Below are 27,799 nucleotides of genomic sequence, written 5' to 3' on the forward strand. Positions count from 1 at the left end.
CCTCTATACACTGTAAATAGCTCGATTATAATCATGTATTGTCTTTCCGCTGACTGGATAGCACGCAACAAAAGCTGTTCACTGTACCTCGGTACACGTGACAATAAACAAAACTGAAACTGATTGTTCCGTAACTCTTAGGTAGACAAAAATGCTGGAGAAACTCAGCGGGTGAAACAGCATCTGTGGAGCGAAGGAATAGGTGACGTTTCGGGTCAAGTCTCTTCTTCAAACCCTTCACTCCATAGATGCTGCCTCACCCGCTGAGTTTCTCCAGCATTTTTTGGCTACCTTAGATTTTTCCGGCATCTGCAGTTCTTTCTTAAACGTTCTGTAACTCTTGATGCGCTTCCCCACCAAAGGTTCCTGATTTCTCAAATAGCAGAACTCTAATCTTAAAATTATTGCCCTGGCTCTGGATTCTTTCATGCACCACCACTTCCTTAGTGATGCCTTATCACAATACCCACCAACAAAATATCTTGGTTTTAAATCGCTCATTGTTTGAACACACGAACCAAGTATCAACAAAGAGAGGTGGTTGTGGATGTTGGGTGGTAATCAACACATCCATGGAACAATTGCGAGGTCATGTCCTTGCTGTGCCTAGCCACCATCAGCTGTTTCATCCATGACTATCTGGCAGGAGATCAGAGGTGAGAAAGTTTACCCTTCATTTTGCACCTCCTCAGATAATAGAGGCAGCAAGGCTTTGACAGACTTTGGGCAGAGGACAAGTGGAAAATAGAATTTATGTTGCACAAAGGCCAGGCATCTCTGTGAGTAAGGTCCAACCCCTTACGATAGGAGTCATCAGCATAAAAATATTTTTAAAAAACTAGTCTTAGAACTAATACCACACTCACAACACAAACCAATTGGCATACGTTCCTCTTAGACGGCGTTTCAACTTTCAAAAAGCTGATTGGGAGCAGTTTGCCAGCAATCTGGTTGGAGCCCTATCTGATCTCGAGCCTGTCCCAGCAAACTATGATCAGTTCATCAAAACAATGCAAAACATTTCTAGAAAGTATATTCCAAGCGGATGTAGGAAGTACTATATATCTGGAATCTCAGCTGAAAGTGCCTCATTGTACGAGAAGTACTCAAAACTAAACGAGGAAACTGTAATCCAGGGGAGATGCTCATGGTAGCAATATCAGAGGAACGAAGGAAATCCTGGCAAGAACCTATTGAGTGTTGCTATGACACACACAACAGTAACCGTCAAGAAGCTAAACAACGATCCCCAGAAGGCAATGCTGCACTAACGTTACCGCACATCAGGTTGCTCACCAGCTGCGTCTAAACGGCAAACCCCCACACAAGAAGCGCCACAAATGGAGTCTGCGTCATCAGGGTGATAGAGAGTCAACCTGGTACTTTAACAGCAAGGAACTCCAGACAGCAATCGATTCCCTCAAGAACGGCAAGGCAGTTGGCCTTGATGACATTCACACAAAACAGATCAAACATTTTGGGCAGATTACACGAGAGTGGCTCCTCTTGCTGTTCAACAATTGTGTAACCCTCTCCCAGCTACCTAATATATGGCGGAAAGCTCGTGTGATCGCTATCCTTCAGCCAGGGAAAGATCCTAATGAAGCAAAAAGCTACAGACCGATCTCCCTACTGTGCCATCACTTCAAGCTCTTTGCCCATCTTGAACAGGCTAGGCCCAATCACTGAACAACACCTTATACCAGAGCAAGCTGGCTTCCGGCCTGTGAGATCATGTACCAACCAAGTGTTCAATCTAACTGAACACAGTGAGGATGGCTTTGAGAGGAATGAACCAACTGGTGTTGTCTTTGTTGATCTGACAGCTACCGTCGACACTGTGACCCACCTGCTGCTCCTCAACATGCTCCATGACATGACAGATGACTTCCACTTGACCAAACTGATTCACCAGCTACAGAAACAGACGCTTCTATGTTGAGCTAAAGGGCCTGTCCCACTTGCACGACCTAATCCACGAGTTTAGACCCTAGACGAGTTGAAAAAAATGTCAAGGTCGTGTTGACTCGCCGAAGTAAAAGACCTACGACCTCCTACGGCTGTGTCTACGACCTCCTACGACTATGTCTACGACCTCCTACGACCCCCCCTCGACCTCAGTCTTCCACACCTAAGACCAACTACGACTAGCTACGAGTGGAAAATGATCACATGATAAAATGATGTCATGCTTGCATTTTTTTTCTCGGGCCAGTTACCGACCTACAACTATCTACTACTACCATCACGACCTACTACGACCTACCTACGACCTACCTGCGAGTAAAAAGTATCAACTTTTTCCATGCCGACCTTTTTTTTAAACTCATGGACATTTTTTATCAGGAGGGAAAAAACGCCGCGACCTACTTGAGGCCACGAGTACGTGGAGAACCACTCACGAGCATGAGGAAGAGTTACGAAGACCTCCTACAACCTAGTGGCGACCATGCTGCGAGTATGAGTCAAGGGCAAATTCGGCAGAGGTCGCCAATTAGGTCATGAAAGTGGGACAGGGGCTTAAATTATTTTGTGTCTATCTTCGAGCCAAACTTGCATATTGGTCACTTTTCATCTGAGCGATCAGAATGTCTTCAGTACGAAACATACTGCTGGGACCCAGGGCAAAACTAATTCAAATATTAAGCCTTCTATCATTCGGCTTTGAGAGATTTGTATTATGTATGTTGATGTTTATACCTCTATCCAAAAAATAAATATATAAATATTGACAGACATAATACAAATATCTCGAAGCCAAATGATAGGAGATTTTAAGTATAAAACAAATGCCTGATATACTCTTATACTGATATATAGTTGGGATTGAACACGGGTCTCGAGCACTGTAAGGCAGCAACTCTACCGCTGCGCCACCGTGCCACACTTTACACAAATGATGTAACTATACTCAGCACCTCAGGCAAGAGCTTGCATCATATCAGTCCTGTGTAGGAAAGAACTACAGATGCTGGTTTACACTGAAGATAGACACAAAATGCTGGAGTAACTCAGCGGGACAGGCAGCATCTCTGGAGAGAAGGAATGGGTGATGTTTCGGGTCAACACTCGAAACTTCAGACCCAGTCTGATGAAAGGTCTTGACACAAAACATCACCCATTCCTTCTCTCCGGAGATACTGCCTGTATCAGCCAAAATGCTCCAGCACTTGGTGTCTATCTTCTCAGTCCTGGTGTAGCAACTTGTAGAGCAGCATTTGTCATCCCCAGTATGAATCACATGTGTTCAGTAGTGGGGCGTGCAGTATATCAGTCATTAATTGATCATTTAGTGCCGCTGCCAATGAACAGTTATTTGAGCTCCAATGTTAGTGATGATAGACGACATTAGTTAAATGCTAACTGTGTTAAGCAAGTTTAATCATGGGGACTCCAGTCGTGCATCATGAGGCTTTGCTGTCAGTGCAATAATAATCATTTTGATTCGGATCATAACTTCGGAATTGACTTCAATTTCATGGGAAAGATGGCTATTCCCAGCTTAGCTGATTCAAAATGTTTGGATATTTTGGAAAGCATTTTGTCAAATAATTTTGAACCCAAGGAATGAATGTTGAAGCCTGTAAAATGGATCATTTTGACTTGGGATAATTGCATCAGGACCAAAACTCTAACATTGACACAAAACGCTGGAGTAACTCAGCAGGAAAGGCAGCATCTCTGGATAGAATCAATGGGTGATGTTTCATGACGAGATCCTTCTTTAGACTCGACCCGAAATGCCACCCCATTCCTTCTCTCCAGAGATGCTGCCTGTCCCGCTGAGTTACTCCAGCATTTTGTGTCTATCTTCAGTGTAAACCAGCATCTGCAGTTCCTTTCTACTCAAGACTCTAACAGCTAATTTAACTTTTCTAACCGCCACAAATAGACCTGGAAATACAAAGTACGGTATTATGATGTGATGAAACTCTGGTAGGGGGTCAGTGGGGGTTGGTTATTATCGTAATAGTGTGTGACAGAAGCCACCACAGTGCTCTGTCTTGCAGCTTTGAGTAGGACAATGCCTGGAAGCACCTTCTTCACTGGAGGGGACCAGTATCCTTGCAGGGAGGTTTGCTGGTACTGCTCGGGAGGATTTAAACTAGAAAGGCAGGAGCGTGGGAACTGGAGGAAAAGGTCAGAAATTGGAAGGAGCGATGAGAGGTAGAGGTTGGAACCAGAAACACTCAAAGGAAGGAGAGGCAGGGAGAGGTGAAGGAATATGGTGATGGTGATGGGCTGAAGTGTATTTATTTCAATGCAAGGCATGCTGTGGAGAAAGCAGATGAATGTAGATACTGGGTTGAACCTTTACACCATGATGTTGTGGCCATTGCGGAAACATGGTTACGGGCCGGACATGTCTGGCAGCCCAATGTTCCTGGGTTTTGATGTTTCAGAGGAGATCAAGAGGGAGGTGGAGATTTGATGAGGAAGACTGTCACGGCAGCACTCATGAGGCACATATTGGGGGTTGATCTGCAGAGGCAGCATGCGTGGAGCTTAGAAATAAGAAAGGTACAAACACTCCAAAGGGATTGTACTCTAAGTTCCCCAATAACAAGCGGGAGATGGAGAAACAGATATGTAGACAGATTACCGAAAGATGCAAATGCAACGTCCAAGAGTAAAAAGAGGCAAAACTGGACATTGGGGGGTGGAAAATGACGTTGGTGAAGTAGTAATGAGGAATAAAGACATGGCGGACAAATCGACATCTCCCTCCCCTTTGTTGATCTCACCGTCTCCATCACAGAAGGAAGACTATCAACTGACGTCTATCATAAACCTACTGATTCCCACAACTATCTAGACTACATTAGAGATATGGGGGGATACGATGTGAAAACAACAGTTCAATGCAGACGTTGATAAGGAAATGTAGAATAGTTGATTGTTAGCTGAGGAAAAGGTGACAAGAAGGCATACAATCAGTAACATTTAATCAGAAGGATAGTGAAACTAGTGGGAGAACTAGGGTGGGGGTGGGACAGAGAGAGGGTATGCGAGGGTTACTTGAAGTTAGTGGTCAATATTCATGCCGCTGGGGTGTAAGCTGCACAAGCGAAATATGAGGTGCTGTTCCTCCAATTTGCCTTTGTCCTCACTCTGACATTGGAGGAGGCCCAGGGCAGAAAGGGCACTGTGGGAATGGGAGAGGGAGTTAAAATGTTTGTCAAACAGGAGATCACGTCGATCAGTTCTTTCCACAATACTCCACCATGCATCCCCACAGATGCTGCCCGACCCGCTGATTTTTTTAATAAGACTGTGTGAGCATTGGTTTCGACTCACCAATGCATGGGATTAATCTAAGGAGGGATCATTTACATCCTGAAACCTTCCACTTTATTTTGGAAACCTGTTCTAATTGAATGAACGGTTCCTCTGATAATCTGGAATCTGATATGCCTTTGGTTTTGTAAGGAACCCACTGTGTAATCTAATTGAGATAAAACGCTTAAGGATTTCATGTCTGGCTTTATCGTGTGGAGAACTATAATATTCCATCAATCTATAAATGGTGAGAAATTACCAAGCAACCTATGCAATGTTGAAAACTAATTGTGGTTTAGAATGACACCTCTAATTACCAGCTATTTTTCCACTGCAACCAATAAAGATGTAACAAATATCCCAGCATCTCCTCTCTCACTTCCATCCAGGCACCACTGTGGTCCCTCCAGTGATATAAATGTGCACACGCACCTCTTCAAACCTTATCTACTGCATTTGGTGTCCCTGATGTGGCTTCCTTTACTTCGGCAAGACTAGGCGACCGTTTCACTGAACACTTGAGCTTGGTCTGCGAAGGCCTCTGGATCTCCCAGTTGCCAACCATTTTAGCTCTCCTTCCCGTTGCCATACCAACCTTTCTGTCCTGGGCCACACGCAGTGAGGCCACATGCAGACTGGAGGATCAGTACCTTATATTCCACTTAGGCAGCTTACCACCCATTGTTGCAGGCAATGTGGAATGCTGCCAGAGAAACTACGGGATATAGATCGGTTGCAGAAATGGGCGGAGAAATGGCAGATGGAGTTTCACCTGAGCTGGTGTGAGGTGTTGCACTTTGGGAGGTTGAATGCAAGGAGAGACTATACAGTTAATGGCAAGATCCTTAACAAAATTGCAGTGCAGAGGGATCTTGGAGTCTAAGTTCATAGCTCAATAAAGGTGGCGGCACAAGTAGATAGGGTGGTAAAGAATACGTATAGAGTCATACAGCATGAAACGCACCCTTCAGCCCAGCATGTCTATGCTGACAATAGACAATAGACAATAGGTGCTGAAGTAGGCCATTCGGCCCTTCGAGCCAGCACCACCATTCAATGTGATCATGGCTGACCAAGGTGCCCCATCTACACTAGTCCCACCTGTCTGCGTTTGGCCCGTATCCCTCTGGACCTTCCCTATCCATGTACCTGTCTAAATGTTGTTATTGTTTCTGCTGCCACTATCGCCTCTGGCAGCTCATAACATACATCCACCACCCTGTTTGTGAAACAGTTCTCCCTCAGATTCCTATTAAATCTTTCCCCTCTTGCCTTAATCCTGCCCTCTGGTTCTTGATTGCACTAATTTGGGTAAAAGACTGTGTTGTATCTATTCCCTTATTTATTCCCCTCATAAACATATACACGTCTGAGATCACCCCTGATCCTCCTACGTTCCATGGAATACCATCATCATCGGGGGTCACTTGAGATGAGTATGACTGTCCTCTCTTTGAGGATGCCTGTGCGTGACTTTGTTTACTGTGGGGAAACTGGTGCACAGACAGCCACCACACACACGGTCCTTGACAGATCTGGGTCAGAACCAGTGGCATGGAGTCCAAGACTGGGATTGGATTGGTTTAAATTGGATTTGGTATGAATAAGGTTAGGCTAAATTACATTCCTAATTACATTCCACAGTAGAGCCAGGCTCTGATCAACAGGTGCAGCACATGAATGACCTTAGTATATTCATGTATGGAAATCAGATGATAATTCATGCTGTTGTGCATAGATATTACAAGGCATGAGGAGTCGGACTTCCATCCCTTTACTTACTCAACCTTATCCTTTGACTATAGAAACAAGATGAAAATAATACCACATATTCAACCAGGTATATGGTTCAATGAAATTAAGATATATATGTAAAACATATATATGGAAACAGGCCCTTCGGCCCACCAAGTCCACACCAATCTACCATACACCAGTTCTATCCTACACGCCAGGGACAATTTACACAAGCCAATTAACCTACAAATCTGCACTTCTTTCGGATGTGGGAGAAAGCGGAATATCTGGAGAAAACCCATGTGGTCATAAAGAGAATGTACAAATACTGTACAGACAGCACCCGTAGTCAGGATCAAACCTGGGTCTGTGGTGTTGCAAGGCAGCAACTCTACTGCTGCGCCACCGTGCCACCCCACCCCACCCCTTGACCCGAAACATCACCTATTCTTTCTCTCCAGAGATGCTGCCTGTCCCGCTGAGTTATTCCAGTTTTTTGTGTCTCACTTCAGTTCAGTCTCCAACTCCCACTTCTCTCAGCCACTTTTGTCATTGCTGTGCTCCCTTTCCCTGGATGCTCCTGAGATGACCAAACCCTCAGCTACTCCTGCGGTCTATGAACAGGTCCCGAACCCCTCACCCACCATCCACTTCTGAGGCGATGCTCCCCCTAGCTACCGGAGGGTACCCGACCTTCCCACATCCACCTTGCACTCTTGCACATGTGGTGTTAACTCCTCCACTCCTCTTGGCCACTCTTGGAGCCTCTAACCTTTTTTCCCGTAAGTCATTTGCTATATTAACACTGAAGGATTTTGACCCAGTCCTTGAGATGTACTGAGTCAGTTGACCTTTGCTGGTACAGTAGTGGACTTGTCATAATTTGGCTTCCCCTTTGATGGAAATGCAAGATCATCTGGGGAGGTTATTTCGGAAAAGCATTGAAGATGAGATTGCTCGTTGTCTTGCAGCTCAGTGAAGAATGTTGCCCTTTGGGCATTAACAGAGGTCAATGAGTGGGTAGATGTTTATTTGGATCATGTCCAATGTTGACAGGTTGCTGCTGTACAATTCAAATTACAGCTCTCACTTGGGAGCAACTGAAAGCATAATTGAAAATAAAACAGCTTGGTCTCCATTATTGTGTTCGACAATTCCACCTTTTCTCATTTATAAAATTACAATGTGTCAGTGTTAAGATATATGTAGGAAGGAACTGCAGATGCTGGTTTAAGCCGAAGATAGACACAAAAACGCTGGAGTAACTCAGCAGGACAGGCAGCATCTCTGGAGAGAAGGAATGGGTGACTTTTCGGGTGGAGACCCTTCTTCAGACGTCACCCATTCCTTCTCTCCAGAGATGCTGCCTGTCCCGCTGAGTTACTCCAGCATTTTGTGTTTATCTTTGGTTTAATATGACATTGCATTCTGCATCAAAACTTGCTCTGTTTGCAAATTGAACCTTGGAAGAAATGTGTGGGCAGCATACTGGAGACTAATTTGCATTCTTATAATGTCACCATGTCACGAGTGTGTGTGTGAAAGTTGAATAAAATTTATTTTACCAGCATAACAGCTACTTGTTGTTTTACATTTGAATAATATAGCAATGTGTGGCAAATTGAAAGTGCGTATCCAAGAACAAAACTACATTAAGACGCAGTTCTACAATGTGTATATCTGTACCAAGACAAGGGAGGCTTAGACGCCAAAAATCAATTCATTTTGCACATTTTAGATAATCTGCTGTAGTTAAACATTGTTTCAACTATAGATTATTTTTTCTTTTCATCACAATCTCTTCGTTACTATTTTAGTTTTTATAGAAATATAGAAAACTATGTGTAGGAGGAGGCCATTCGGCCCTTGAGCCAGCACTGCCATTCATTGTGATCATGGCTAATCGTCCCCTATCAATAACCCATGCCTGCCTTCTCCCCATATCCCTTGACTCCTCTAGCCCCTAGAGCTCTATCTAACTCTCTCTTAAATCCATCCAATGACTTGGCCTCCACTTCCCTCTGTGGCAGGGAATTCCATAAATTCACAACTCTCTGGGTGAAAAAGTTTTTTCTCACCTCAATCTTAAATGACCTCCCCTTTATTCTAACACTGTGGCCCCAGGTTCTGGACTCGCCCAACATTGGGAACATTTTTCCTGCATCTGGCTTGTCAAGTCCTTTTATAATTTTATATGTTTCTATAAGAATCCCCCTCATCCTTCTAAACTCCAGTGAATACAAGCCTAGTCTTTTCAATCTTTCCTCATATGACAGTCCCGCCATCCCAGGGATCAATCTCGTGAACCTACGCTGCACAGCCTCAATCACATGGGTGTCCTTCCTCAAATGTGACTAAGATCATTATTTAATTCACATTATACCATTTTGGTGCAAAACCACTTTTTTTCACAGAATGCAGAGACTATTTTGTTTGATGATGAATTTGTATTGCAGCCTCAATTGGGTCAATGGTTTTCCATGCTTTGGGCAGCAGTTACTCGATAGAAATGGTTTCCAGGGGACAGAGTGAATTGACAGAACATTCAGCCACTGGCCAGTGGAGTCTTGAACAAGTTGAATTGTAATGGGCAGTAAAGGAACTACAGATGTTGGATTAAACCAAAGATAGACACAAAAAGCTGGAGTAACTCAGCGGGACAGGCAGCATTTCTGGAGGAAAGGAAGAGATGATGTTTCGGGTCAAATCCCTTGTTCCTGACCCGAAACGTCACCTATTCCTTTTCTCCAGAGATGCTGTCTGACCTGCTGAGTTATTCCAGCTCTATCCTCGAATTGGAAAGGGAAACGAGTACAATTTAAGTATTTGGCTTTCTTTGTTTTCTTTTGTTTTTATAAACCTGAAACAACCCTTGGAGCTGACATGTTGAAAAGTGATCAGCTACATGTATCTCTTGGTTTGAAAAGTATCATTTACTTCTTAAAGGTACTGAAATATAAGTGCTGCAAAGTGACGTGCTGCAGAAGCTGAAGATAAAAAACTGAAATTGCTCAATAGTCGGGCAAAATCTATAACAAATTGAAGGCATTGTTAACTCTGCTTTCCTCTACACTGATGTTATCTGACTTCAAGTAGTTCTAGTAATATAATAAAAAATAATGCAAATCAAATACAGTAATAACAGACCTGCTTAATTTACTGCTCATAATGCAATTTTATTTTGTATGGATGTGATCAGTTGATCATTGAGAAATAATTGAACGATTACAATTTATAAAATAAATGTTTCCCTGTAATAATTTTTCTGTAACCTATAACAATGTCTGCCATTCCTAGATCACTGAGGGAGATGGGAAGATGAAACTTCATTTAATTTTGTAGCCAAAGCTTGCATTGGTTTGTCTTTAGAAAAAACATGGTTTAAAAAAAGGCATTTAGAGTTTACAGATCTGTGATCTGTTGCAGCGTACCATTAATTGTCCTCACACCAAAATACCTTTCATAAAATCAGCCATAGGATATATAATTTAACATCAATCTGCTCTGTTTTTGTGTTTGAAATTCTGGACTGTAGGAGATTTAATTAAAGTTTTTTTTTAGGGTTGATTTGTGGAGTGTTCTTTCTTGTAAAAAATATATGGGAAAATGTCATTTTAATTCTTAGTTTTTGGTTAATTTGTATAGAACACAGCTGATGAACACTTGCTGTGGTTTATATGGCTGGTCAGTACCAGTTTGGGGAGTCAGGTCATTGGTCTTGTTGTGATTAAATTTGGATAATAAAGCTCAAAACGTCACCTATTCCTTTTCTCCAGAGATACTATCTGACCCACTGAGTTACTCCAGCTTTTTGTGTCTTTCTTCGGTTTAAACCAGCATCTGCAGTTCCTTCCTACACATGTAATGAATGGGTCATCCTGTATCTGTTTTAAGATAAGGGCTGGAATGTGCAGCTGGTGATGATCTGTGTTTGCTCCACACTACTAAAGACTTCTTTAAACCTGGAAAAAGTGGACATTTGTATAATTCAGCCTAACCCATGATCCTGAGAACATAGAAAGCACTGAAAAATTTCCAGTTGTGGATAATTTCTCAATGGCGAAAGTGAATAGATTCAACCATTTTCTTGTTTAAACAATGTGTTTTGGCCCAAAGAATAAGATTTACAGCAGAGGTTTCTGGTAAACCCAGTCGTATTCAAAAACACTGCTGCCTTGAAATTGGCTAAACCTGGAATGATACAATAAAATCTCATTGCTTTGAGGTCACAGCTAAATGTATACTCTTTTGTTGAACCCTAGCAGTTTGAACCCCTTAAGAATTTTGTAAGTTTCTATAAGATCCCCCCTCAATCTTCTAAATTCTAGCATGTACAAGCCCAGTCTATCCAGTCTTTCTTCATATGTAAGTCCTGCCATCCCAGGAATCAGTCTGGTGAACCTTCTCTGTACTCCCTCTATGGCAAGAATGTCTTTCCTCAGATTAGGAGACCAAAACTGTACGCCATACTCCAGGTGTGGTCTCACCAAGACCCTGTACAACTGCAGTAGAACCTCCCTGCTCTTATACTCAAATCCTTTTGCTATGAATGCTAACATACCATTTGTTTTCTTCACTGCCTGCTGCACTGGTACCATGACACCCAGGTCTCGTTGCATCTCCCCTTTTCTTAATCGGCCACCATTCACATAATAGTCTACTTTCCTGTTTTTGCCACCAAAGTGGATAACCTCACATTTATCCACATTATACTGCATCTGCCATGCATTTGCCCACTCACCCAACCTATCCAAATCATCTTGCAGCCTCCTAGCATCCTCCTCACAGCTAACACAGTAACTGATCGGGACAGGCAGCATCTCTGGAGAGAAGGAATGGGTGACATTTCGGATCGAGACCCTTCTTCAGACCATTCCTTCTCTCCAGAGATGCTGCTGCCTGTCCCGCTGAGTTTACTCCAGCTTTTTCTGTCTATCTTTGGTTTAAACCAGCATTTGCAGTTCCTTCTTACACATTTCCCTGCACCCTATTCAGCCTCCAGCTTGACAACATCTTTCATGGTGCCCAGAAGTGTAAATAGAGTTAGATAGACACAAAAAGCTGGAGTAACTCAGCGGGACAGGCAGCGTCTCTAGAGAGAAGGAATGGAAGACGTTTCGGGTCGTGACCTTCTTCAGACTGATGTCAAACTAGGTTAATAACATCTATGTGTGGAATGGTAGTGGCATTTTGTTGCTTAAAATGGAACATAAATACAGGTTAGGACCAGCGTAGACTTGATGGACCTAATGGTGGCTTCCTTTGTCATATGATATAAGGTCCTGCATTGTTTGCAGATTAATTCACGACCACAATCCTGACTGCTGATTGCCCTTCAGTGGTGCTTTGGATTTGATTTAGGACTCGTCCGAAATAGCGCACCAACCTAAAGCAGGATATGAAGATATAAGATAATATACAAAAGAAAATATTTTTTTAAATGGCTTTTTTAGTTTAAAGATCAAAAATAGAATGGATCTTGTTGCAAATAGAAGGCGGTCACATTGCTCATTGAGTTAATGAGACTAATAACCCTTGAACAAATGGCTGATGTTCATAACTGTTATCAACTAATTTGTGACCTTTTCCTTACAACCACCTTTGGTTTGTATTCCTTAATAAGCAAGGTGGAATCTCCAAATGAATACTGATACAGTATCAACCTCCTTTTATGGAGCACTTTCAGAGTCCTCTCACACAGACATGTTTGCTAATTTCACTTTAGACAATCTGACTCTAGTTTCGGGCTAAATTATTTGTGTTAAGTTCGCTAGTCAGCAGAAATAATTTCTGTGTTTGCCTTTCACTTATCCTAATCTTGTAAATTCTGGGAAATATAGTCCTAGTTTGTATAATATCAGCTTCTCATCATTTACCTCTGAGAGACCAGATTTTCTTCCATCAACTTTACGCTGTACAACATCACATCTTTTTAGAGTCATAGAGTGATACAGTGTGGAAACAGCCCCTTCGGTCCAACTTGCCCACACACGGCCAACATGACCCAGCTACACTTGTCCCACCTACCCGCATTTGGTCCATATCCCTCCAAACCTGTTCATGTACCCTGCTGTTCCCTGGTTTGTCATGATGGTGTGTCATGACACGCTTCATTGCAGTGGACACCAAGCAATCCTCTGAAGTGACATAGCAATTTATAGCCTTCCCAGCAGAACAACTGCAAGTTGTGCCTAACCTGCCAAAGCTGCTCAAGTAGCAGTAACACTCAGAATCATACACCTCAGGCAATAGCTCAGTCACTTCCACCACTCCTTGCCATGACCTTTGCCAATGGTCCATTGGAGATGACAACGCCATGTAGGGTGTGGGGTCGGTGGTTCAATATTTGGTGTTGTCTTCAACATTCATTCTGAATACCAAGTAGATGCACCATCCTAGACATGGACATCACTTCAAAGTCCTTTGGGCAAAGTCCTGGAACACTCTTCCATAGAATTAACACATATTAATTCTATGGAAGACCCCTCAGAGCATGGACAGCAACTGTTCAAAGAATCAGCATGCTACCACTCTTTCAAGGAATGAGCATTATATGCTGGTTTTGCCAGTGATATTTGCATAGAGTGACACAATGTGGAAAGAGGCCCTTTGGTCCACACCGGCCAACATGTCCCAGCTACACTAGTTCCACCTGCCTGTGTTTGGCCTATATCCCTCCATACCTGTCCTATCCATGTTTCAAATGTTTAGAAACCTGTCTAACTGTTTCTTAAATGTTGGGATAGTCCCAGCCTTAACTACCTCCTCTGGCAGTTCATTCCATACACTCACTACCCTTTGTGTGGAAAAATTTACCCCTCAGATTCTTATTAAATCATTTTCCCTTTACCTTAAACCTATGTCGTCTGGTCCTCGAATCCCCGACTCTGGGCAAGAGACTCTCTGCATCTACCCAGTCTATTCCTCTCATGATCTTATACGCCTCTGTAAAATCACCCAACAACCTCCTGCACTCCAAGGTATAGATCCCAGCATACTCAACCTCCACCCAATAGCTCACACAGTCTAGTCCTGGCAATATCCTCGCAAATCTTCTCTGTACCCGCCCCAGCTTGACAACATCTTCCCTATAACATGGTGCCCAGAACTGAACACAATGCTCTAAATGCATCTTTCTGAAAAAAAAATCCTAAATGGTGCACAAAAATGCAAGTGTTGTCTACTCATGATTTTGTATTCCTTCTGCCCCAAAAGATGAACATTCCAGCAGCCTCCATGATGAATGTGTTCAGGCTGGTCTGAATTGAAATCCAATTGCCAGGGTTCTGTTCATCCTTTTACAACTTTACAATGCTATGGTTCTATCTATGCTGCTTGTATTGTGTCCATCGTTGTGCCAGATACAGACATGTAACTTTGTACTCAGTGTAGAGTGCTCAAACATCAGAATGTACCTTTGTTATGAATGCAGTCATTATCAGATTCATTGACAAATCTATATTTAGTGAATCTCTTCTGGAGTATTAAGCTTAAGTCAACACTTTAAGCCCTATCTGATATGTACTTAAAAGTACCCTCACAATGGGGAGATTACACTGCGTCAACCTAGAATTCAAAGACTAATTTACTTACTACTTTGGACTCTTTTGTCTGAGCTTAGCTATCAATAAGTACTATTTCGAGCAGCGGGTCCCATTTCCAACTAACAAAGCAGTTATTTATTTTTAATTAACCACATTTAATTCTGAGGAGTAATTTCTAAAAGAGATTTTAATTTACAAAAGATTTCCAACTATAATTGTCTGAAGAAGGGTCTCGACCCGAAACGTCACCTATTTCTCTTCTCCAGAGATATTCTCTGACTCGCTGAGTTACTCCAGCATTTTGTGTCTATCTTCGGCTTAAACCAGCATTTGCATTTCCTTCCTATACAACCATAATTCTTGCAGCATTAGAAAAATATACCAATATGTTGCAGACAAACAAGTTGCTGTTATTGGACTGAAGCTCAGGAATCCAATCTATGTCTTTTCACAAACTCTTAAAACATGCTCCTGTCCATTTAATACTCATACAGTATTTCTACTAGTTGACGTTATTTGTATGTGCTGTTTTGCAACAACATTGGCAAAGCAAAGTGAATGCTGTGACCCAACCAAGTAAACGTTGACCTTATCACAATCTTGATAAGATTACTGTGGACCCCACGGTTCCTATTTGCCAGTTCTTGGAACAGGAGGGTCCTCCTCTCAAGGACATCATGGTCAGAATAGCTCTCTCGATAATATCAAGATGATGGGCAGTGTACTGGTCAGCAGCTTATCTTAATTAACAAGAACCATTTTTGGATTTGGTCAGCTTCTTCTGCTGTGCTTTCAGCTTTAGCTGCATGCGAGAGAACTGATGTGAGCAACAAGTCGTATGAGCCTGGAAAATGAATATCTGTCACACTGAGGCACAATAAGTTGCACACTGTCAATTGGTGTATTTTTTATATATTTGCCCATTATCCCTATTCTGTTTCACCTGCCATTTTGCTGATTTCATAAACAAATCAAATTGCCCTAAGTCTGAGCCTTCAATTTCATGTGTTGGAAGGAACTGCAGATGCTGGTTTAAACCGAAGATAGGTTTAAACCGAAGGGTGTCCCGCTGAGTAACTCCAGCATTTTGTGTCTACCTTCAATTTCATCTTTGGCTGATCAATTTTCTAATAAAAAGACAATTACAGCTTTCTGGAAATCCAGTACTCTACGTAGACATCAAAAAAGTTCATTTGGGTTTGTTTCGATATGCAGCGATCATCTGAAAAATGTCAAGGTGTTCTTTGGTTCCCTAATTATGGGCCGCATTAATTTCCCAGCCACGACAGTCTATAATTCCCTGCTTTCCCTTTAGTTCGTCTTAAACAGTGGAGTGGCATGTGCAACTTTACAGCCACCATATATGGTTCCTGAATCAATAGACCATTGTAAGATTAAAATGATGGAAAGATTCACCTACATTCTTTAATCTCCTGCGATAAAAATCACGTGGTTCTGGGATGTGTAGGTGGGAGGTGCAGATGCTGGTTTACACCGAAGATAGACACAAAATGCTGGAGTAACTTAGCAGGACAGGCAGCATCTCTGGAGAGAAGGAATGGGTGACGTTTCAGGTCGAGACACACGTCTGGGGATATGTCAACTTTTAGAACATTCATTGTCTTCCTTGCTATCAGTTTGTTTATTTTAATTAAACCATCCTTGATTTGAAATTGTTTCCCTGAGCTGTCACATACGTCACCCCTTCCATTCTGCTAGTGCTGACACAAAGTCATTATCTGTAATGATTTGCAATTTTTTTTCTCATCATTTTATTTTCATCATTCTCCAGAATAACTGTGAATTTCGCTTTAGACACTGATTGCCAAATTGCAATGTCTTTGTCTTGCGTCAGTTTCTAAATAAACCAATCTCTCTGCCAGTTAATATCTTTCATAACTCTCTGGCTAAAGTGGATCTTGTTTTTTTTTCAGCGAGGGAGTTGTAGGGATGAAGAAACCTATAGATTATTGACCGTGAATGCAGAGTATTTGGTTTGATAATTGAACCACAAATCACCAAAAGATCAGGCTATCAGTCGATGCTGAGACCAAAACATTTGGGACTGATTGTCAGGAATAGGATTTCATCATATTGAAGAAAAATGATAAGCAAAATCAAAAGCAATTACGTTTAGTGTAAAATTAGGAAGAAATGTCTGTAACCTTGTGAAGGTTGTGAACATAACAACAAACATGCAGCAAGCACCAAACAAGGAAGGATAATAGTTTAATAGTTTAGTTTAGAGATACAGCGCGGAAACAGGCCCTTCGGCCCACCGAGTCCACGCCGCCCAGCGACCCCCCGCACATTTAAAACTATCCTACACACACTAGAGTAAATGTTTTACAATTATATCAAGCCAATGAATCTACAAACTTTTACATCTTTGGAGTGTGGGAGGAAACCGATGATCTTGGAGGAAGCCCGCGCAGGTCACGGGGAGAACGTACGAACTCCGTCTGTGCCGAATATGATGCCAAGATAAACTAATGGCATCTATGTGCCTGCATCTGATTCATTCCCTGCCTATCCATGTGCCTATCTAAAAGCCGCCTAAATGTCACTATCATATCTGCCTCCACCACCACCCCTGGCAGCATGTTCCAGGCACCCACCAACCCTCTATGTAAAAAGAATACTTGCCCCACACATCTCATCTAAACTTTCCTACTCCCACCTTCAAGCTAAGCCATCCAGTAATTGACATTTCCATCCTGAGAAAAAGGTTCTGGCCTTCTACTCTAATTTATGCCTCCTAACGTTTAGTTTAGTTTAGTTTAAAAATACAGCCTGGAAACCGGCCCTTTGGGCCACCAAGTCTGCACCAGCCCACAACCAACCATTCACTAGTCCTCTGTTAATCCAGTTTTGTATCCAACATGCTAGAGGCATTTTAAAGCAGCCAGCTAACATACAAAGCTTTAAAAGCTTTCCAATCCTCTGGCTTCCCACTAATCTCTGCGATGTTAGATGTCTTCTCTTTTAGTTTTATACTATCCTTGATTTCCCTTGTCAGCCACATTCGCCTCATTCTCCCCTAGAATCTTTGTTCCTCTTTGGAATGTAAAGATCCTGCATCTTCCGGATTATTCCCAGAAATTCCTGCCATTGCTGTTCCAGTCATTCCCGCAGGGTCCCTGTCCAGTCAACTTTGGCCAGCTCCTCCCTCATGCGTCTGTGGTCCCCTTTGCTCAGTTGTATTACCGACACATCCAACATCACCTTCTCCCTCTCAAATTGCAGGTTAAATCTTATCATGTTGTGGTTACTATCTCCCAGTGGTTCCTTTAGCTCGAGTTCCCTTATCAAATCCGGTTCATTACATAACACTAAATCCAGAATTGCCTCTTCCCTGGTAGGCTCCACTACAAGCTGCTCCAAGAAACCAGAAGGGTTGAAGAGTTGCAAAATATGAAGCCAGAGGAAGGACTGTAGTGGAGGAGGTGCAAAGGAATGGGTATGAGTCTAGATATAGCACAGGGAAGGGAGAGGGGGTTGTTAGAGGTTACCTAAAATTCGAGAATTCAATGAGATCCCATGCACCACCTCCAACCTTGTCTATTGCATTGGATACTCCCGAATGCAGTGGGTTTCACAGTAGTGCTGACTTACAGCGCCAGGCACCCGGGTTTGATCCTGAATGTGGGTACTCTCTGAGTGGAGTTTGTATGTTCTCCCTGTGATCGTGTGGGTTTTCTCCGGGTGCATCAGTTTCCTCCCACATTCCAAGAATGTGCAGGTTTATAAGTTATTCGGCTTCTGTAAATTGTCCCTCGTGTGTAAGAAAAGTGGGATAATATGGAACTGGTGTACGGGGGATCAATGGTCGATGTGGAGTTGGTGGGCAATAGGGACTATTTCCAATCTGTATCTCGAAACTAAACTCCCAATGTGGCCTCCTTTACGATAGGCTCGGATAGAGTGGACGTAGTGGGAGAGTCGAGGACCAGGGGTCTTAGCCTCAGAATAATGGACGTTCCTTTAGGAAGGAGATGAGGAGGAATTTATTTAGTCAGAGGGAAATGAATCTGTGGAATTCATTGCCATAGAATGCTGTGGGGGACATCAATGGATATTTTTAAGGCAGATATAGATAGATCCTTGATTAGTACGGGTGTCAGAGATTATGGGGAGAAGGCAGGAGAATGGGGTTGAGGGGGAGAGTGAGATCAGCCACGATTGAATGATGGAGTAGACTTGATGGGCCGAATGGCCTATTTCTTCTCCTTTCACTAATGAACATGAACATCAGCAAGACCAAGTGTCGACTTGTCGATTGTTTCTTCGAACACTGTCTGCCAAGGCCTTATAGAGATATGGTTTCCAACCATTTAACTCCCCTTCCCATTCCCTCAGTAACCTTTTGGTCCTTGGGCTCTTCCTTTGCCAGAGTGAGGCCACACGTAGACTGGAAAAACATTCCGCTTGGGCAGCTTATAACCCAATGGTATGAAGATTGAATTCTCCGATTTCAAATAATCTGTTCCTCTCCCTCATGGTTCATGTATGGCTGCAGTGAGACCACGGTCACATTTAACACAGATGCAACACAGAGATTGTCTTGTTCCATGCATGCAGAGCACCAGTTTGTTGAGTGGAACGTACTCTTCAGTCTTTGGAAACTTCTGTTTTCCGCCTCATCAGTTAGCATTGTTCTGACAGGGTATAATCTCCAAGGGTCGGATGAGCAACCATACATTTTACACCCCCCCGTTGTAATGGAATTTGTATTCCCATAACATCTTTCAAATGTAGCATTTCAGATCTAAAGGCTATTCCTTTTAATGTGTACTCTAGCAGTCCCTAACAGCCAGTCGTTAAAGGGCCTGTCCCACTTACGTGTCCTTGGCATGCAAATTACGCGATCTCGTGGTCGCGTTGAGGCACATGGGCATCGTATGGCCGCGCGGCGCCGGTCCCACTTAGAAGTGCGGAGGGGTATGTAGTTGTGCGCGACATCGCGCGGGGCTCCGAAATTTTTGTAGTGAACAAAATCTTCACGCGCCAACGGCCTGTCGTGAAACTGATGGCCAAAGTGGGACAGGCCCAAGACCCTGGCGCGACGCAACGTCTCACCTCCAACAGCAGCAGAAGCAGGCAAACGATCGCCGAACTTGGCCTGGGGCTCACGGCCGTTGCGGTCCGGATCCGCCCCCACTTCTACTCCCAGAGCAGGGCCAAGAAAATTGAAGATAGACACAAAATGCAGAAGTAACTCAGCGGGACCGGCAGCATCTCTGGAGAGAAGCAATGGGTGACATTTCGGGTCAAGACCCTTCTTTTCAGACTGAAGAAGGGTCTCAACCCGAAACATCATCCATAGCTTCTCTCCAGAGATGCCGCCAGTCCCGTTGAGTTACTCCAGCTTTGTGCCCATCTTCAAATGACGTCATGCGCTCCAGACGGCTGTGCGTACGCATGTAATCGCGCCCGACCTCCGCGGGTCCATCGCAGCTCAACGCGACCACGAGGTCACGTAATTTGCGTGTCAAGGACACGTAAGTGGGACATGCCCTTTAGGATAAACATAGACTCATCCAGCATGTAAACAGGCCTTTCTGCTCAGTCCATGCCCCACCTAAGTGAATCCCATTCGCTCGCATTTGACTCATACCCCACTGAACCTTTCCCATCCATGTATCTGTCCAAGTGTCTTTTAAATGTTGCTATTGTACCTGCCTTAACTACCTCCTCTGGCAGCTCGTTCCATATAGCCACCACCTTCAGGCTCATATTAAATCTTGTCCCTCTCACCTTCAACATATGTCCTCTTGATTTTAATTCCCCTGCACTGTCTATAACCTCTAGGCATTCACCCATTCCCATGATTTTATACATCTCTATAAGATCACCCCTCAGCCTCCTGTGCTCCAAGGAACAAAGTACTAGGCTGCCCAACTTCTCCCTGTAGCTCATCCTCTGACATCCTGGCAACATCCTCACAAATCCTCCTCTGCACTCTTTCCAGCTTAATTACACCCTTTGTATAGCAGGGTGACAAAAACTATATACAGTACTTTATGGGTGGCCTCATCAACATCTTGTACAACTGTAACACTGAGATGAAATGGAGATGAGAAGGAATGTATTTAGAATGGAGATGAGGAGGAATTTCATTAGCTAGATGGTGGTGAATCTGTGGAATTAATTGTCATTCACAGAAGGCTGTGGAGGTCAAGACATCGGATATTTTTAAAACGGAGATTGATAAATTATTGATTCGGAAGGGTATATAAGGGGAGAAGGCAGGAGAATGGGGTTGAGAGGGAAAAATAGATCTTACATGATTGAAAGGCTGAGTTGAGTCGATGGGCGGATTGGACTAATTCTACTCCTGTCTTATGGTCAAACATAACATCCCAACTTCTTTATTCAACAGTCTGTATTGGCTATCTTTTACATTGGTCTTCATCAATGACTGATAAAGGCCAATGTACCAAAACAAATCTTGACCTCACTATCTAGTTGTGACATCACTTTCAGGGACCTGTACTAGGTATCTCTGCTCTACAACACTCCCAGGGCCCTACCATTCACTGTGAAGGACATGCTCTGGTTTGAGTTCCCAACCTTACACTTACATTAAACTCCATTAGCCATTCCTCCGACTACTTGCCGAACTGACCAATTTTGTGATAACGTTTGATACCAATCTTCTTGTCTTGGAGTGGATGGATGCAAATACTCTCTGCAAATTAAAGGTGGGAAAAGAGGATTATCTTAAAACTGATGCTAGAAATATGACCCTCCCAACTTCACAGTTTGACTAGCAAATTAGCAATTCTAAAAATTCTGCTCAGGTCTTGACACATAGTATTAAGGGCCTGTCCCACTTTCCTGAGTTATTCACGAATTCTCCCGAGTTTTCAAACTCGCAGAATGTTTGTAACAAGTCCGCAGGAGGCCGGAGGAGTCCGTGGATGTATCGTAGCGGCTCGTTATGCCAGCCGTAGGTACTCGTGGCATCAGGTAATTCGGGACGTTTGTTCGGCCTGATGAAAAATGTCCACGAGTAAGAAAATAGCCCCGAGTACCTATGGCCTGCATAACGAGCCGCTACGATATATCGCTTAACAGACTGATTTCAGGCTCCAAACAGAATATCAGAGGCTTTAGCTTCTAGACAGCCTGTTATAAAACGAAGCAAGCCTCACAATCAGCATGCTTTAGTTTAGTTTAGAGATACAGCGTGGAAACAAGCCCCTCGGCCCACCGAGTCCACGCCGACCAGCGATCCCCGCACATTAATATTATCCTACACGCACTAGGAACAATTTACACTTACACCAAGCCAATTAACCTCCAAACCTGTACATCTATGGAGTGTGGGAGGAAACCGAAGATCTCGGTGAAAACCCACACGGTCACGGGGCGAACGTACAAACTCCGTAGTCAGGATCAAAGCGGGTCTCAGGCACTGTTAGGCAGCAACTCTACTCCTGCCCCACTGTGCTGCCCTCATTCTCACCATTAATGTTTTAAATTAAATGTCTGGATCTGCCAGATGGAAGTGAAATTGATGGGGCTGTTCTACAGAGCCAATGCATCAGTTGTTTGGTTGACCAGGGCAGTGATGTTGTGAGAGTGAAGGTGAATACAATATGTTTGCTGAGCCTTTGGTACTTCATCGCCTGTGTGAACAATAAGAAACATGATGACAATAAGTAACAGAACTTGGTGCAGAAAGTAGAGCTGCCTTAGGAAGTGAGGATTTGACAGATCAGCCCCCTTTAATCCAGCCTGGTATTTCAGTATTAATATTCTAAAGGTGCTGTCAATCCAAAAACTACTAAGCTGTGACACATTCACCTATTTGGATGATGACAAAATACCATCTCTGCAGAGTTGCCTCTTTAGGTGTATCTTTATTTCCATATCTCTGCTGTCTGTTTGTGTCTCTTCTGCTTTCTCTTCTTACTCTCTCTTGCACCCTCCCTGCCAACCTGTCTCTTTGTATTTGGGTAATTATCTTAGTTTATTGTCACATGTATCGAGGTGCAGTGGAATGCTTTTGTTGCGTCCTAATCAATCAGCGGAAAGACAATACATGATTACATGCGAGCCATTTACATGATAAAGGGAATAATGTGAATAATGTTTAGTGCAAGATAAAGTCCGGTAAAGTCCGATCAAAGATATTCTGAGGGTCTCCAATGAGGTAGATAGTAGTTCAGTACTGCTCTCTAGTTGTGGTAGGATGGTTCAGTTGCTTGATAATGGCTGGGAAGAAACTGTCCCTGAATCTGGTGATATACATTTTCTCACTTCTATACCTTTTACCCGATGGGAGAGGGGAGAAGAGGGAGTGACCAGGGAGTGGCCAGGGTGCGGCTCGTCCTTGATTATGCTGCTGGCCTTGCCGAGGCAGCCAGAGGTATAAATGAAGTCAATGGAAAGGAAGTTGGTTTGTCTGAGGGTCTGGAGTTCGTATACAATTTTTTGCAGTCTTGGATGGAGCTTTTCCCAAACCAAGCTGTGACACTTCCCGATAAAATGCTTTCTGTGGCGCATCTGTAGATGTTGGTGAGAGTTGAATATGGAGTTAGATTTGTACATGTCTGCACAGTGGTGGGTGTACAAGAAGTAAAGAAGGGGGCTGAGAACACATCCTTGCGGAGCACCAGTGTTGAGGATTATCATAGAGGATGATTTGTCCACTATCCTCACTGTTTGGGGTCTGTTGGTCAGGAAGTCGAGGATCCAGTTGCAGAGTTGAATGTTGACTCCCAAGTCCTGTGAGTTTGGTGATAAGCTTGGATGGTACAATGGTGTTAAGATGGTGTTAAATCGTAACTAAAAATAAAGATGCACAAATCATTCATGTAGAACATGCCTTCTGATGGCAGTAAGCACATTGAAGCAAATGCTGGTGCACTCTTTATTGCTTTTGTTACTCTTTGACAGAATGTCTAGCAATAAACACAGTTATTTAAGACTTCACTGTTATGCAGGGCGATATGGGGATAAATCTTTTCCATTTGGATTCATTATATTTGAGGTGTTTCCTTTGTCACTGTCCCTTCTCCTAACCACCACCAACAACCCATCCATGTGCTATGCCCCAATGTTATGAGCTTATTTTAACGTATAATATTGTGCCTGCTCTAAGTATTCTGCTGGAGTTACAGAGAGTTGCTTCCTCAAACCACCAGCAATTTGGACGAGACATGTTCTCGGGGTTTGGCTTTGACAGCTGTGCCGACAAACGTATTTATTCCAAAATTCCTAGAAAAAGAAAACATATGTAGACTTAAAGTTATGCTGCCTGGAAGAAAGATGACTGCATTTCTGCCTTTCTCCTTTGCTCTGGCTCATATTACAAACTTCTGCCACACTGCCCCCTGCTGCTAATTATATGTATAATTGGTGTCAGCTGTCTTTTAGATTTAGTTTTATAAATACAGCTTGGAAACAGGCCCTTCGGCCCAACGAGTCCACACTGACCAGCGATCCTCGCATATTAACACTATCCTACACCAACTAGGGACAATTTACTTTAAAACAAGCCAATTTACATACAAACCTGTACGTCTTTGGAGTGTGGGAAGAAACGGAAGATCTCGGAGAAAACCCACACGGTCACAGGGGAACGTACAAACTCCGTATAGACAGCACCTAGTCAGGATCGAACCCAGGTCTCCGGTGCTGTAAGGCAGCAACTCTACCACGGCGCCACTGTGCCGCCAGTCAAAAAATCAAATTAACATCAAACCCTCATGCATTATATTTTCCTTTTGTTTTTGAAAGACTTTCTTCACAAGGCAAAAGATTTTGCCACCATCATTTTTGTCACTGAAATGTGCATAGAATGTAACACTGATGAGTTTATCTAATGAATAACTGCGTATGTTGCCCCATCTTTTGTATTTTTAAAGTCCCACTGAAACAAGATGGCAATTGAAACAGATTGTACAAGTTTTATCTACACCCCTTTAATAAAAAGCCTCCTGGAGCGGCACCTTGTGGTGGGGCTGGGAAGTCAGAATCCTCGTCATTGGTCGGCACTGTCACGTGACCGCGGGGGTTCGTTCGCGGGCTTTTAGTCAGTTGCTAGCGCTCCTCCCCATCGACAGGAGCTGTGTCCGGTAGCTGGACTGGGCACGCGGTTTCACTCAACCTGCCTGGTCTCACTACACTCCTCCTCTATAAATGAGCTATCTATCGTGACATTCCACCTGTTCATAATTGCTTTGTTAATATGGACTTATTATTGTCATGGCCTGATCCTTGTTTTGCAACAGATAGATTTTACAGAACAATCAGCTGAAGGGCATTTTATAACTTAATAGTTTTTAAAAAATGCTTTATCTAACTGTAATAAATAAGAATATGAGAACATTTTCTATCAATGAGCACCATCAGTAATTGATAAGGCAATCGGCAGTTAGATTTCTGAGGTGTTTATTGTGGTAAGGATTGGACTGAGAACCAAACATGGTTCTTCCCAGTTTTTGGGCACAAAATGCTGGAGTCACTCAGCGGGTCAGGCAGCATCTCTGGATAGAAGGGTTGGGAGACCTCGGTTCGAGACCCTTCTTCAGAGCAGTCTGAAGAAGGGTCTCGACCAAAGGTCACCCATTCCTTCTCTCCAGAAGTGCTGCTTGTCCCGCTGAGTTACTCCAGCATGTTGTGTCTATCTTTGGTGTGAAGCATCAAATGCAGTTCCTTCCTACACATCTTCCCAGATTTTACTGCATGTCAGTTTGAAAGACAGTATCTCTTTTTTTGGAAAATATATTTTCTCTAAATAAGGTTTCAATGTTATAATCCATCCCCGAGCGTGGAAAGGGTACAGGCCTAAAGAGCTGTCTGTGTGTGAGATAATAAATGCTTGAAGGGTTATCTTCTGCTTTAAGAATCTTCACCCCCAGGGTTGTGAAGCTATTGCAAACTGCGTTGTAAATTGGTGCAGGGCAGTGGTTAATATTGTTGCGTAACAGATGCTGTAACCATAGCAAATTTCATCATGTCATACTCTGAACCACTGAAAATCTTCATGGATGAGAATCTTACTGAACAAAATCACTTTTGTTCAGTAAGATTACACACACCTTGCACCCCAGCCATCCGAAACACCCCTCCTTCTCTACTGCATCAGCGCAAAGTGCTAAATCTCTTATTATCCACAATACCTAATGCCATAATTATTTGACACAGGAGTCATAGTCACAGAGTTATACAGCATGGTTTAAACCAGCATCTGCAGTTCCTTCCTACACAGCATGGAAATAGGCCCATCAGCCCAACTAGCCCACACCGTCCAACATATCCCATCTGCACTAGTCCCACCTGCCTGAATTTGGCCCACACCCCTCTAAACCTGTCCTATCCGTGTACCTGTCTAAATGTTTCATAAACATTGCGATAGTCCCTGCCACAACTACCTCCGCCGGCAGCTCGTTCCATACACCCATGTGTAAAAAAAAGTTACCCCTCATGTTCCTATTAATTCTTTCCCCTCTCACCTATAACCTGTCCCCTGGTTCTCAATTTCCCCTATTCTGGGGAAGACTCTGTGTTTACCCATTCTACTCCTCTCCCAATTTGGTACACCCCTCATCCTTGCATTCCTTGCACTCCCACGAATAGAATCCCTGCCTACTCATCTGCTCCCTATAGCTCAGTCCCTCTAGTCCTGGCAACATCTTCGTAAATCTTCTCAGCACCCTTTCCAGCTTGACAACATCTTTCCTATAACATAGTTATAACTAAACACAATACTCTAAATGTGGCCTCACTAACGTCTTATACAACTGCAACATGAGCTCCCAACTTCTACACTCAATACTCTGACTGATGAAGGCCAAAGTGTTGAAAGGAATTTATTACAATGTAAGTCTGGAGAAAACAACAGAGGGAAAAGCCCTTCAGCCCAACTTGCTCATGCTGGCCGGGATGTCTCGACTGGGCTGGTCCTATTTGTCCACCTCTACCCGAATCCCACTGGATTTTTGCTGACCCTGTGCCTGACTTTTCAAGGTTGTTATTGTAACTGGTAGGGTCTTACTAACCTGGTTGAGTTTACTGTGGAGGTGACAAAGGTGATCGATGATGGTGGAGCAGCAGCTGTTGTCTCCATGGGTTTTAGTACGGCATTTGGGGTGGAAGATTGCAACCTTCACGTGATCCGCTCTGTTTCGACGAATGCAATTAACCAGGTATGCACAATCAAATAAGATCAAATAGAACAAGTTGTCCCACAACTCTAGGCTGTGCATGCCATACGCAAGAAGAAGTACAGCATTTTAAAAAGCCACTCATGGTCGGATGGTGTCCTGCAGAGATCTGTGTTGGGACCTAAAGGACATGAAAGTAGATGGGTTGGTTAGTAAGTTTGCAGATGACACCAAGCTTACAAGGTTTGCCGACTGTGAGGAAGTCTGTCAAAGTGTACTGCGGGATATAGCAGCATGCAGCATTCAGCATGATGGCCTGGTTCGGCAACTCAAATGCCCAGGAACAAAGATAATTGCGAAGGTGCTTGAGATCCGACGGGATCCAAGGAGAGATAGCTGATGGATAGAAAATTGGCTTCATGGACAGAACCAGAGGGTGATGGTGGTAGGTTGCTTCTCGGACTGGAGGCCTGTAACTAGTGGTGTGCCTCAGGGTTCGGTGCTGTGCCCGTTACTGTTTGTCATCTATATCAATGATTTGGATGAGAATGTACATGGCAAGTTTGCAGATGATGCAAAAGTGGGTGGTACTGTAGATAGTGAAGATGGTTGTCAAAAAGATAGATCAGCCATGATTGAATGGCAGAGTAGACTTGATGGGCCGATTGGCCTACTTCTGCTCCAATCACATGAATTTATGAACATGTAGTAGATAGTGTGGTAAAGAAGGCATATGGTATGCTTGTCTTTATTGCTAGGACATTGAATGTAAGAGTCAGGAAGTCATGATGCAGCTCCATAGGATTTTGGTTCGGCCACATTTGGAGTATTGTGCACAGTTCTGGTCGCTCCATACAGGAAGGATGTGGAGGCTTTGGAGAGGGTGCATAGAAGGTGTACCAGTATGCTGCCTGGATTAGACGGTTTCAGCTTCAGGGAGAGTTGGATAGACTTGGATTGTTTTCTCTGGAGCATGGGAAGTTGAGAGGAGACTTGATAGAAATATATCAAATTATGAGAGGCATTGATAGAGTAAGACAGTCAGAACCTTTTTCCCAGGGTGGGAATGTCCAATACTAGAAGGCATAGCTATATGGTGAGAGGGGGGAAGTTTTGTAC

The 27,799-nt window shown here is 43.4% G+C and overlaps 1 protein-coding gene across 2 annotated transcripts in view; it reads left to right on the plus strand.

Annotated features, from left to right (window-relative positions):
* clcn2 (chloride voltage-gated channel 2) overlaps positions 1-27,799 on the plus strand; it is a 462,683-nt gene that overhangs the window by 36,429 nt on the left and 398,455 nt on the right. The window lies entirely within an intron of this gene.

Source organism: Amblyraja radiata, chromosome 13, assembly GCF_010909765.2.
Source record: "Amblyraja radiata isolate CabotCenter1 chromosome 13, sAmbRad1.1.pri, whole genome shotgun sequence".
Classification (NCBI taxonomy): Eukaryota; Metazoa; Chordata; class Chondrichthyes; order Rajiformes; family Rajidae; genus Amblyraja; species Amblyraja radiata.